General features: G+C 38.1%; 2 non-coding genes across 2 annotated transcripts; both read left to right on the top strand.

Annotated features, from left to right (window-relative positions):
• The first annotated feature begins 3,013 nt into the window (after window positions 1–3,013).
• On the top strand, window positions 3,014–5,012 carry LOC137572408 (small subunit ribosomal RNA). The gene has a single exon (XR_011031647.1). It is a non-coding gene; the product is annotated as a small subunit ribosomal RNA (ribosomal RNA).
• A 606-nt stretch (window positions 5,013–5,618) lies between these two features.
• Window positions 5,619–5,797, top strand: LOC137572402 (5.8S ribosomal RNA). The gene has a single exon (XR_011031646.1). It is a non-coding gene; the product is annotated as a 5.8S ribosomal RNA (ribosomal RNA).
• Window positions 5,798–11,881: the final 6,084 nt, after the last annotated feature.

Genomic DNA, 11,881 nt, shown 5'->3' with positions numbered 1-11,881 from the left:
TATCGGTACAGTTCTCAAATACATATGTCTTATGCATTTATAATCGGCAATGTCAATTTATTTATATATTATAATGAAGTTTAATGGTATTTATAAAAATACATATGAAAAATTATTGTTGAGTGGTACCTTCAAACATAAATGGGCGATTTCGAGAAAACGCGTGGCACAAAACCTACTTAGGTGGTGTGATGTCGAGCATGGTCAGTCATATGTAATATCGGTACAGTTCTCAAATACATATGTCTTATGCATTTATAATCGGCAATGTCAATTTATTTATATATTATAATGAAGTTTAATGGTATTTATAAAAATACATATGAAAAATTATTGTTGAGTGGTACCTTCAAACATAAATGGGCGATTTCGAGAAAACGTGGCACAAAACCTACTTAGGTGGTGTGATGTCGAGCATGGTCAGTCATATGTAATATCGGTACAGTTCTCAAATACATATGTCTTATGCATTTATAATCGGCAATGTCAATTTATTTATATATTATAATGAAGTTTAATGGTATTTATAAAAATACATATGAAAAATTATTGTTGAGTGGTACCTTCAAACATAAATGGGCGATTTCGAGAAAAGCGTGGCACAAAACCTACTTAGGTGGTGTGATGTCGAGCATGGTCAGTCATATGTAATATCGGTACAGTTCTCAAATACATATGTCTTATGCATTTATAATCGGCAATGTCAATTTATTTATATATTATAATGAAGTTTAATGGTATTTATAAAAATACATATGAAAAATTATTGTTGAGTGGTACCTTCAAACATAAATGGGCGATTTCGAGAAAGCGTGGCACAAAACCTACTTAGGTGGTGTGATGTCGAGCATGGTCAGTCATATGTAATATCGGTACAGTTCTCAAATACATATGTCTTATGCATTTATAATCGGCAATGTCAATTTATTTATATATTATAATGAAGTTTAATGGTATTTATAAAAATACATATGAAAAATTATTGTTGAGTGGTACCTTCAAACATAAATGGGCGATTTCGAGAAAGCGTGGCACAAAACCTACTTAGGTGGTGTGATGTCGAGCATGGTCAGTCATATGTAATATCGGTACAGTTCTCAAATACATATGTCTTATGCATTTATAATCGGCAATGTCAATTTATTTATATATTATAATGAAGTTTAATGGTATTTATAAAAATACATATGAAAAATTATTGTTGAGTGGTACCTTCAAACATAAATGGGCGATTTCGAGAAAGCGTGGCACAAAACCTACTTAGGTGGTGTGATGTCGAGCATGGTCAGTCATATGTAATATCGGTACAGTTCTCAAATACATATGTCTTATGCATTTATAATCGGCAATGTCAATTTATTTATATATTATAATGAAGTTTAATGGTATTTATAAAAATACATATGAAAAATTATTGTTGAGTGGTACCTTCAAACATAAATGGGCGATTTCGAGAAAGCGTGGCACAAAACCTACTTAGGTGGTGTGATGTCGAGCATGGTCAGTCATATGTAATATCGGTACAGTTCTCAAATACATATGTCTTATGCATTTATAATCGGCAATGTCAATTTATTTATATATTATAATGAAGTTTAATGGTATTTATAAAAATACATATGAAAAATTATTGTTGAGTGGTACCTTCAAACATAAATGGGCGATTTCGAGAAAGCGTGGCACAAAACCTACTTAGGTGGTGTGATGTCGAGCATGGTCAGTCATATGTAATATCGGTACAGTTCTCAAATACATATGTCTTATGCATTTATAATCGGCAATGTCAATTTATTTATATATTATAATGAAGTTTAATGGTATTTATAAAAATACATATGAAAAATTATTGTTGAGTGGTACCTTCAAACATAAATGGGCGATTTCGAGAAAGCGTGGCACAAAACCTACTTAGGTGGTGTGATGTCGAGCATGGTCAGTCATATGTAATATCGGTACAGTTCTCAAATACATATGTCTTATGCATTTATAATCGGCAATGTCAATTTATTTATATATTATAATGAAGTTTAATGGTATTTATAAAAATACATATGAAAAATTATTGTTGAGTGGTACCTTCAAACATAAATGGGCGATTTCGAGAAAGCGTGGCACAAAACCTACTTAGGGGGAGTGCAGGCAGTCATGTATATCGGCAGTCCAAATACATATGTTTATAATCTTATTTATAAAAACAAACCCAAACATAAAGCTTTCAAATACTCATGATGAACAGTGGTTGTTCAGACTAATTGAAGGTTATGCTCTACTTCAAATTTAATATATCAAATAAAAAGATAATGAAAAAGCCTACCAAGGTATTCCAAGGTGTATGATGAAACGGTCTTAGGAGCGTTCTCTCTGCTGAAGTTTATTCACTGGTTATATTTGGATTTATCGTTAATACAAAATAAAGATTATGAGCATTAAATTAGTTCTTAGTTTAATTGTTCATAATCTTTAACCTTTTATATAAAAAGGTAAATATGAGAATTGCGTCATAAATCTTGTTATGTTCGCAAATTAACTAATTGATCTTTTATATAGAGCAAAATTATTATTTTTTTTATTAAAATCAAGTCATTTTTATTGAATTAACTTTTCCTTATAATTAAAAAACATTCGTCACATTAAATTTGAGTGATGGTTTTACTTAATATATAAAATCACACATTAAATATCAATTTCTATTTAAATTTTAAATTTAATATCAAAATACAAATGTTTATTTTATTTGAAAATAAACAAAATTAAAGCAAATGTGATTATATATTTTGTAAGTGTAAAAATAAAGATATTTTTGATCATTATTATTGAAAATTTATACAATTAATGAAAAACGAAAATGAACGCTATTAAATTTTGGCCGTATTCGTAAAATGTTACCACAAATAATATATTTTATTTTATTGAAAAATATATAATATTGTCAAGTATCTTTAAATATTTTAAAATATGCGTTTGTCTAAATTCATATATTCATGTTTTTAACAACACATTAAATAATAACATTATTCTGGTTGATCCTGCCAGTAGTTATATGCTTGTCTCAAAGATTAAGCCATGCATGTCTAAGTACACACGAATTAAAAGTGAAACCGCAAAAGGCTCATTATATCAGTTATGGTTCCTTAGATCGTTAACAGTTACTTGGATAACTGTGGTAATTCTAGAGCTAATACATGCAATTAAAACACGGACCTTTTGGGACGTGTGCTTTTATTAGACTAAAACCAAGCGATCAATTGATCGTTATATTGGTTGAACTCTAGATAACATGCAGATCGTATGGTCTTGTACCGACGACAGATCTTTCAAATGTCTGCCCTATCAACTTTTGATGGTAGTATCTAGGACTACCATGGTTGCAACGGGTAACGGGGAATCAGGGTTCGGTTCCGGAGAGGGAGCCTGAGAAACGGCTACCACATCTAAGGAAGGCAGCAGGCGCGTAAATTACCCACTCCCAGCTCGGGGAGGTAGTGACGAAAAATAACAATACAGGACTCATATCCGAGGCCCTGTAATTGGAATGAGTACACTTTAAATCCTTTAACAAGGACCAATTGGAGGGCAAGTCTGGTGCCAGCAGCCGCGGTAATTCCAGCTCCAATAGCGTATATTAAAGTTGTTGCGGTTAAAACGTTCGTAGTTGAACTTGTGCTTCATACGGGTAGTACAACATACATTTGTAGTTAGTACTATACCTTTATGTATGTAAGCGTATTATCGGTGGAGTTCTTATATGTAATTAAGTACTTGTACTTTTTTATATATTCCTCCTATTTAAAAACCTACATTAGTGCTCTTCATCGAGTGTTTTTGTGGGCCGGTACAATTACTTTGAACAAATTAGAGTGCTTAAAGCAGGCTTCAAATGCCTGAATATTCTGTGCATGGGATAATGAAATAAGACCTCTGTTCTGCTTTCATTGGTTTTCAGATCAAGAGGTAATGATTAATAGAAGCAGTTTGGGGGCATTAGTATTACGACGCGAGAGGTGAAATTCTTGGACCGTCGTAAGACTAACTTAAGCGAAAGCATTTGCCAAAGATGTTTTCATTAATCAAGAACGAAAGTTAGAGGTTCGAAGGCGATCAGATACCGCCCTAGTTCTAACCATAAACGATGCCAGCTAGCAATTGGGTGTAGCTACTTTTATGGCTCTCTCAGTCGCTTCCCGGGAAACCAAAGCTTTTGGGCTCCGGGGGAAGTATGGTTGCAAAGCTGAAACTTAAAGGAATTGACGGAAGGGCACCACCAGGAGTGGAGCCTGCGGCTTAATTTGACTCAACACGGGAAAACTTACCAGGTCCGAACATAAGTGTGTAAGACAGATTGATAGCTCTTTCTCGAATCTATGGGTGGTGGTGCATGGCCGTTCTTAGTTCGTGGAGTGATTTGTCTGGTTAATTCCGATAACGAACGAGACTCAAATATATTAAATAGATATCTTCAGGATTATGGTGTTGAAGCTTATATTGCCTTCATTCATGGTAGCAGTAAAATGTTTATTGTGTTTGAATGTGTTTATATAAGTGGAGCCGTACCTGTTGGTTTGTCCCATTATAAGGACACTAGCTTCTTAAATGGACAAATTGCGTCTAGCAATAATGAGATTGAGCAATAACAGGTCTGTGATGCCCTTAGATGTCCTGGGCTGCACGCGCGCGCTACAATGAAAGTATCAACGTGTATTTCCTAGACCGAGAGGTCCGGGTAAACCGCTGAACCACTTTCATGCTTGGGATTGTGAACTGAAACTGTTCACATGAACTTGGAATTCCTAGTAAGTGTGAGTCATTAACTCGCATTGATTACGTCCCTGCCCTTTGTGCACACCGCCCGTCGCTACTACCGATTGAATTATTTAGTGAGGTCTCCGGACGTGATCACTGTGACGCCTTGCGTGTTACGGTTGTTTCGCGCAAAAGTTGACCGAACTTGATTATTTAGAGGAAGTAAAAGTCGTAACAAGGTTTCCGTAGGTGAACCTGCGGAAGGATCATTATTGTATTTTCCAACCGTTATTAAAATAAATAAATTCCAAATTATTATAAGATATATAAGATGAAAATGAAATTAAAGATGAGAGCATAAGAACTAAATTCTATCCTATTTACCCAAGGATAAAAAAAAAGAGTATAAAATTAAACAACAATTGACGGACGGTAGCAAAATATGCTAAAACTCTTTAAATTATGGTGTTTTGCCAGCCATAAATAAAAATTATGTATTCCGATCGGAGATTGAAAATGATTTTTGTATATCTTATTTATTTGCGTGTATATGTACCATAATATACAGGCGTTGCGTATTGTATTGGCCATTATTGGTTTGGGCATTCAATGGTTAAAGCAACATCCCAAATGTACAATGTTGTACCTGCATTTAAGGTTAACGTTTTACATAATTTGATCGCTTACAAAATTTATCATCTTTTATAAATTATCAAGTCCAGTATTCAATCATTTATGTTAACTAAGACATTTCGCAGCATTCGTTTGGGTTAAGATTTTATTGAAGGAATTGATATATGCCAGTAAAATGGTGTATTTTTAATTTCTTTCAATAAAAATATTATTGACGTAATGAAATAAACAAACAATTTATTAATCACTCTAAGCGGTGGATCACTCGGCTCATGGGTCGATGAAGAACGCAGCAAACTGTGCGTCATCGTGTGAACTGCAGGACACATGAACATCGACATTTTGAACGCATATCGCAGTCCATGCTGTTATGGTACTTTAATTAATTTTAGAGTGCTGCTTGGACTACATATGGTTGAGGGTTGTAAGACTATGCTAAATAAGTTGTTTTAGTATTTTACGAAATATTAAAGCATATGGTATATTATTGGATATATATATATATGTATATTCATAATATTAATAATAATTGAAACACATTGGCTCTCATATGTATGAGAAAATGAAGATGTATAATTTTCTTTTTCAAATCAAATGATACTGAGGAATGTTTAGCATAAAAAATATAAAATTTTAATCTAGAATTGCCTCTTATTAATGATATGAAATGAAAAACAATTGTCATAATATTATTCTTCACTTAAATTAGAAATTTACAATGGTTTTAATATATTTAATAATATATTTGTGTGTATATACAACCTCAACTCATATGGGACTACCCCCTGAATTTAAGCATATTAATTAGGGGAGGAAAAGAAACTAACAAGGATTTTCTTAGTAGCGGCGAGCGAAAAGAAAATAGTTCAGCACTAAGTCACTTTGTCTTTATGGCAAATGTGAGATGCAGTGTATGGAGCATCAATATTCTAGTATGAGAAATTAACGATTTAAGTCCTTCTTAAATGAGGCCATTTACCCATAGAGGGTGCCAGGCCCGTATAACGTTAATGATTACTAGATGGTGTTTCCAAAGAGTCGTGTTGCTTGATAGTGCAGCACTAAGTGGGTGGTAAACTCCATCTAAAACTAAATATAACCATGAGACCGATAGTAAACAAGTACCGTGAGGGAAAGTTGAAAAGAACTCTGAATAGAGAGTTAAATAGTACGTGAAACTGCTTAGAGGTTAAGCCCGATGAACCTGAATATCCATTATGGAAAATTCATCATTAGAGTTGTAATATTTCAATAATATTATAATAATAGTGTGCATTTTTTCCATATAAGGACATTGTAATCTATTAACATGAACCAAATTTATCATAAAATATGACTTATAGTTTATTTAAATTATTTTGCTTGCATTTTAACATAGAATAAATGTCATTAATTTGATAAAGTGTTGATAGATTTATATGAATACAGTGCGTTAATTTTTCGGAATTATATAATAGCATGATTATCATTGATTTTCTGTGTTTATTATATGCACTTGTATGATTAACAATGCGAAAGATTCAGGATACCTTCGGGACCCGTCTTGAAACACGGACCAAGGAGTCTAACATATGTGCAAGTTATTGGGATATAAACCTAATAGCATAATTAACTTGACTAATAATGGGATTAGTTTTTTAACTATTTATAGTTAATTAACACAATCCCGGGGCGTTCTATATAGTTATGTATAATGATATTTATATTATTTATACCTCTAACTGGAACGTACCTTGAGCATATATGCTGTGACCCGAAAGATGGTGAACTATACTTGATCAGGTTGAAGTCAGGGGAAACCCTGATGGAAGACCGAAACAGTTCTGACGTGCAAATCGATTGTCAGAATTGAGTATAGGGGCGAAAGACCAATCGAACCATCTAGTAGCTGGTTCCTTCCGAAGTTTCCCTCAGGATAGCTGGTGCATTTAAATGTTATATAAAATAATCTTATCTGGTAAAGCGAATGATTAGAGGCCTTAGGGTCGAAACGATCTTAACCTATTCTCAAACTTTAAATGGGTAAGAACCTTAACTTTCTTGATATGAAGTTTAAGGTTATGATATATTGTGCCCAGTGGGCCACTTTTGGTAAGCAGAACTGGCGCTGTGGGATGAACCAAACGTAATGTTACGGTGCCCAAATTAACAACTCATACAGAAACCATGAAAGGCGTTGGTTGCTTAAAACAGCAGGACGGTGATCATGGAAGTCGAAATCCGCTAAGGAGTGTGTAACAACTCACCTGCCGAAGCAACTAGCCCTTAAAATGGATGGCGCTTAAGTTGTATACCTATACATTACCGCTAAAGTAGATGATTTATATTATTTATAATATAAATTTTGAAACTTTAGTGAGTAGGAAGGTACAATGGTGTGCTTAGAAGTGTTTGGCGTAAGCCTGCATGGAGCCGCCATTGGTACAGATCTTGGTGGTAGTAGCAAATAATCGAATGAGACCTTGGAGGACTGAAGTGGAGAAGGGTTTCGTGTGAACAGTGGTTGATCACGAGTTAGTCGGTCCTAAGTTCAAGGCGAAAGCCGAAAATTTTCAAGTTTTAAATATGTCAAATAAATTAATCTAAAGTAAAACACTTGAATAATTTTGAACGAAAGGGAATACGGTTCCAATTCCGTAACCTGTTGAGTATCCGTTTGTTATTAAATATGGGCCTCGTGCTCATCCTGGCAACAGGAACGACCATAAAGAAGCCGTCGAGAGGTATCGGAAGAGTTTTCTTTTCTGTTTTATAGCCGTACTACCATGGAAGTCTTTCGCAGAGAGATATGGTAGATGGGCTAGAAGAGCATGACATATACTGTTGTGTCGATATTTTCTCCTCGGACCTTGAAAATTTATGGTGGGGATACGCAAACTTCTCAACAGGCCGTACCAATATCCGCAGCTGGTCTCCAAGGTGAAGAGTCTCTAGTCGATAGAATAATGTAGGTAAGGGAAGTCGGCAAATTAGATCCGTAACTTCGGGATAAGGATTGGCTCTGAAGATTGAGATAGTCGGGCTTGATTGGGAAACAATAACATGGTTTATGTGCTCGTTCTGGGTAAATAGAGTTTCTATCATTTATGATAGTTATTTGTTCCCCGGATAGTTAGTTACGTAGCCAATTGTGGAACTTTCTTGCTAAAATTTTTAAGAATACTAATTAATTTTAATTAGTTCTTTTAAATTATAACGATTATCAATTAACAATCAATTCAGAACTGGCACGGACTTGGGGAATCCGACTGTCTAATTAAAACAAAGCATTGTGATGGCCCTAGCGGGTGTTGACACAATGTGATTTCTGCCCAGTGCTCTGAATGTCAAAGTGAAGAAATTCAAGTAAGCGCGGGTCAACGGCGGGAGTAACTATGACTCTCTTAAGGGAAGCAGGGTCTGATAAGCGCAGAAGGGGTGTTTTAAACACTGTAATTCATAAGTCGTTAGTCAGATCAAGTCGACTCGAAACCTCCTCGTGGTGCTTCCTGGGTGCTGATAAATTCCTAGATTCTAGGTTTCTATCGGTAGCTAATTCGAGCGGCGGAGCAACTCTTGGGGTTACCAGCCCCTTGAGCCAAGAACAAGTTGGTGAATCTCGAAATACTGTGCCTCGGATAAATTATAACACAACAACTTCAGTGACAACTAGTCCTGGGGACCAACCGAGAGAGGCTATAGCAGTGGTTAACCTCGCTAGCGAGATTCCCTGTACAGTATGTGGGCGCCTCTTTAGTAGCAGAAGAGGGCTCGGAGTTCACATGTCACATCAACACAGAGACGAATTAGATACACAACGTCAACGTGAAGATGTAAAACTCCGATGGAGTGAGGAAGAAGCGTGGATGATGGCGAGAAAGGAGGTGGAGCTCGAAGCAAGTGGTAATTTGAGATTTCCTAATAAAAAGCTAGCGGAAGTATTTACTCACCGTAGCTCCGAAGCAATCAAGTGTTTTCGGAAGAGGGGTGAATATAAGGAAAAATTGGAGCAGATAAGAGGGCAATCTACTCACACCCCAGAAGCGTTGGACTCAAATACCTCACAGCGTCGCCCTAGTTTAATCGAGCGACACCACCAAGTATCATCGTCGGAAGCGCAACCAATCAATCCATCAGAAGAACAGTCGAACTGGGAAATCATGCGGATACTGCGGGGCTATAGCCCCGTAGAATGTAATCCCCGGTGGAGAGCCCAGGTCTTGCAATCTATCGTAGATAGTGCGCAGACCGTAGGGAAGGAAACCACTCTCCAATGCTTATCCAACTATCTCCTTGATATATTTCCACCACCAAATGAACCACACACCATCAGTGCGAGACCTCCTCGGAGACCTCGTAATAGGAGACAGTTAAGACAACAAGAATACGCACAGGTTCAGCGTCGTTGGGATAAGAACACTGGGAGATGCATTAGATCCTTGCTTGATGGAACAGATGAGTCGGTTATGCCAAACCAAGAAATTATGGAGCCCTATTGGAGACAAATAATGACAAATCCCAGCACATGCTCTTGCGATAACACGAGGTTCCATATGGAACATTCGCTTGAGACAGTTTGGTCAGCAATTACGCCACGTGACCTGAGGGAAAATAAATTAAAGTTGTCAAGTGCTCCGGGTCCTGATGGTATCACTCCACGAACATTCAGAAGTGTACCGTCGGGCATTATGCTACGCATAATGAACCTAATTCTCTGGTGCGGCAAAATACCATACTCTACCCGGCTGGCCAGAACTATCTTTATCCCGAAGACTGTGACGGCAAATCGACCGCAAGACTATCGTCCAATAACAGTCCCCTCGGTTTTGGTCAGGCAATTAAACGCTGTTCTGGCTTCTCGGCTGGCTTCTAAAGTCAATTGGGATCCAAGGCAGCGCGGTTTCCTACCTACCGATGGGTGCGCTGATAATGCGACGATGGTTGATCTTATTTTGCGGGAGCATCATTTAAGGTGGAAGTCATGTTACCTTGCGGCGGTGGATGTCAGCAAGGCTTTTGACTCAGTATCACACCGGGCCATTATCAACACCTTACAGGCCTATGGTGCTCCAGCAAATTTTGTCAGCTTCATAGAAGAACAGTATAAGGGCGGCGGTACCTCCCTCAATGGGGCAGGATGGAGATCAGAGGTTTTCATACCAGCGAGAGGCGTCAAGCAGGGCGATCCTCTATCTCCCTTGCTATTTAATCTTGTCATTGACAGGTTACTTAGGTCTTACCCCAAAGAGATTGGTGCCAAAGTCGGAAATACCATGACAAGCGCGGCAGCGTTCGCAGATGATCTGGTGCTATTTGCGGAAACTCCGATGGGGCTTCAGAAATTGTTGGACACCACGGTAGGCTTTTTGGCCTCCGTGGGACTCACCCTGAATTCTGACAAGTGTTTCACTATCAGTATAAAGGGGCAAGCCAAGCAAAAGTGTACTGTCGTTGAACGACGGAGCTTTCGTGTAGGTGAGCGCGAGTGTCCTTCATTGAAGCGTACTGAAGAGTGGAAGTATTTAGGAATCCGGTTCACTGCGGATGGGCGGGCTCGATATAGTCCAGCAGACGACCTCGGTCCGAAGCTATTAAGATTATCGAGAGCCCCCTGAAACCACAACAGAAGTTGTTTGCACTTAAGACTGTCCTTATCCCACAACTCTATCACCAACTAACACTTGGGAGTGTGATGATAGGCGTCTTAAGAAAATGTGACAGATTGGTACGGCAATTCGTGAGGAGGTGGTTAGACCTCCCGCTGGATGTACCAGTTGCTTTCTTTCACGCCCCCACACTTGTGGGGGTCTCGGGATTCCGTCAGTTAGATGGATAGCGCCGATGCTGCGTCTGAAGCGATTGAGCAATATAAAATGGCCCCACCTCGAACAATCCGAGGTAGCTAGCTCTTTCATTGACGGCGAAATGCAAAGGGCTCGAGATAGATTAAAGGCGGAAAATGTGCAGCTGGTTTCGCGTCCAGAGATTGACTCGTATTTTGCAAACAGGTTGTACATGTCTGTTGATGGTTGCGGTCTCCGTGAAGCGGGTCACTATGGCCCGCAACATGGATGGGTGGTCAGCCCACGCGCTTGCTAACAGGAAAGGAATATTTACACGGTGTCAAATTGCGGATAAATGCCCTACCCTCTAAGTCTCGTACGACGAGGGGAAGGCACGAATTGGAGAGACGGTGTCGTGCAGGATGTGATGCTCCCGAGACAACAAACCACATCTTGCAAAAATGCTATCGTACGCATGGGAGGCGGGTAGCTAGACACAACAGCGTAGTAAATGCCGTCAAGCGGGGTTGAGGGTGGGGTGTCCGTTGTCGAAGCAAGACTAAAATTAGAGTGAAGGGGTAAAAAAAAAGGGGGGGGGGGAGGAACCCAGAGAAAAACATTTATGTGGGAGAGACCCTAGGGGGGAGAGAGGGGGATTTCCCTAAGCCAAGGGGATTAGGGGAAGGGGGAAAGGAATGACGGAGGAGCTAAAAGAAGATAAATGGGGGGGTTTTTTAGGGGGAGAG

Source organism: Drosophila tropicalis, unplaced genomic scaffold, assembly GCF_018151085.1.
Source record: "Drosophila tropicalis isolate 14030-0801.00 unplaced genomic scaffold, ASM1815108v1 contig_1058, whole genome shotgun sequence".
Lineage (NCBI taxonomy): Eukaryota > Metazoa > Arthropoda > Insecta > Diptera > Drosophilidae > Drosophila > Drosophila tropicalis.
Note: the sequence above shows the minus strand (reverse complement) of the source record. Positions and strands in the feature narration are given on the sequence as shown.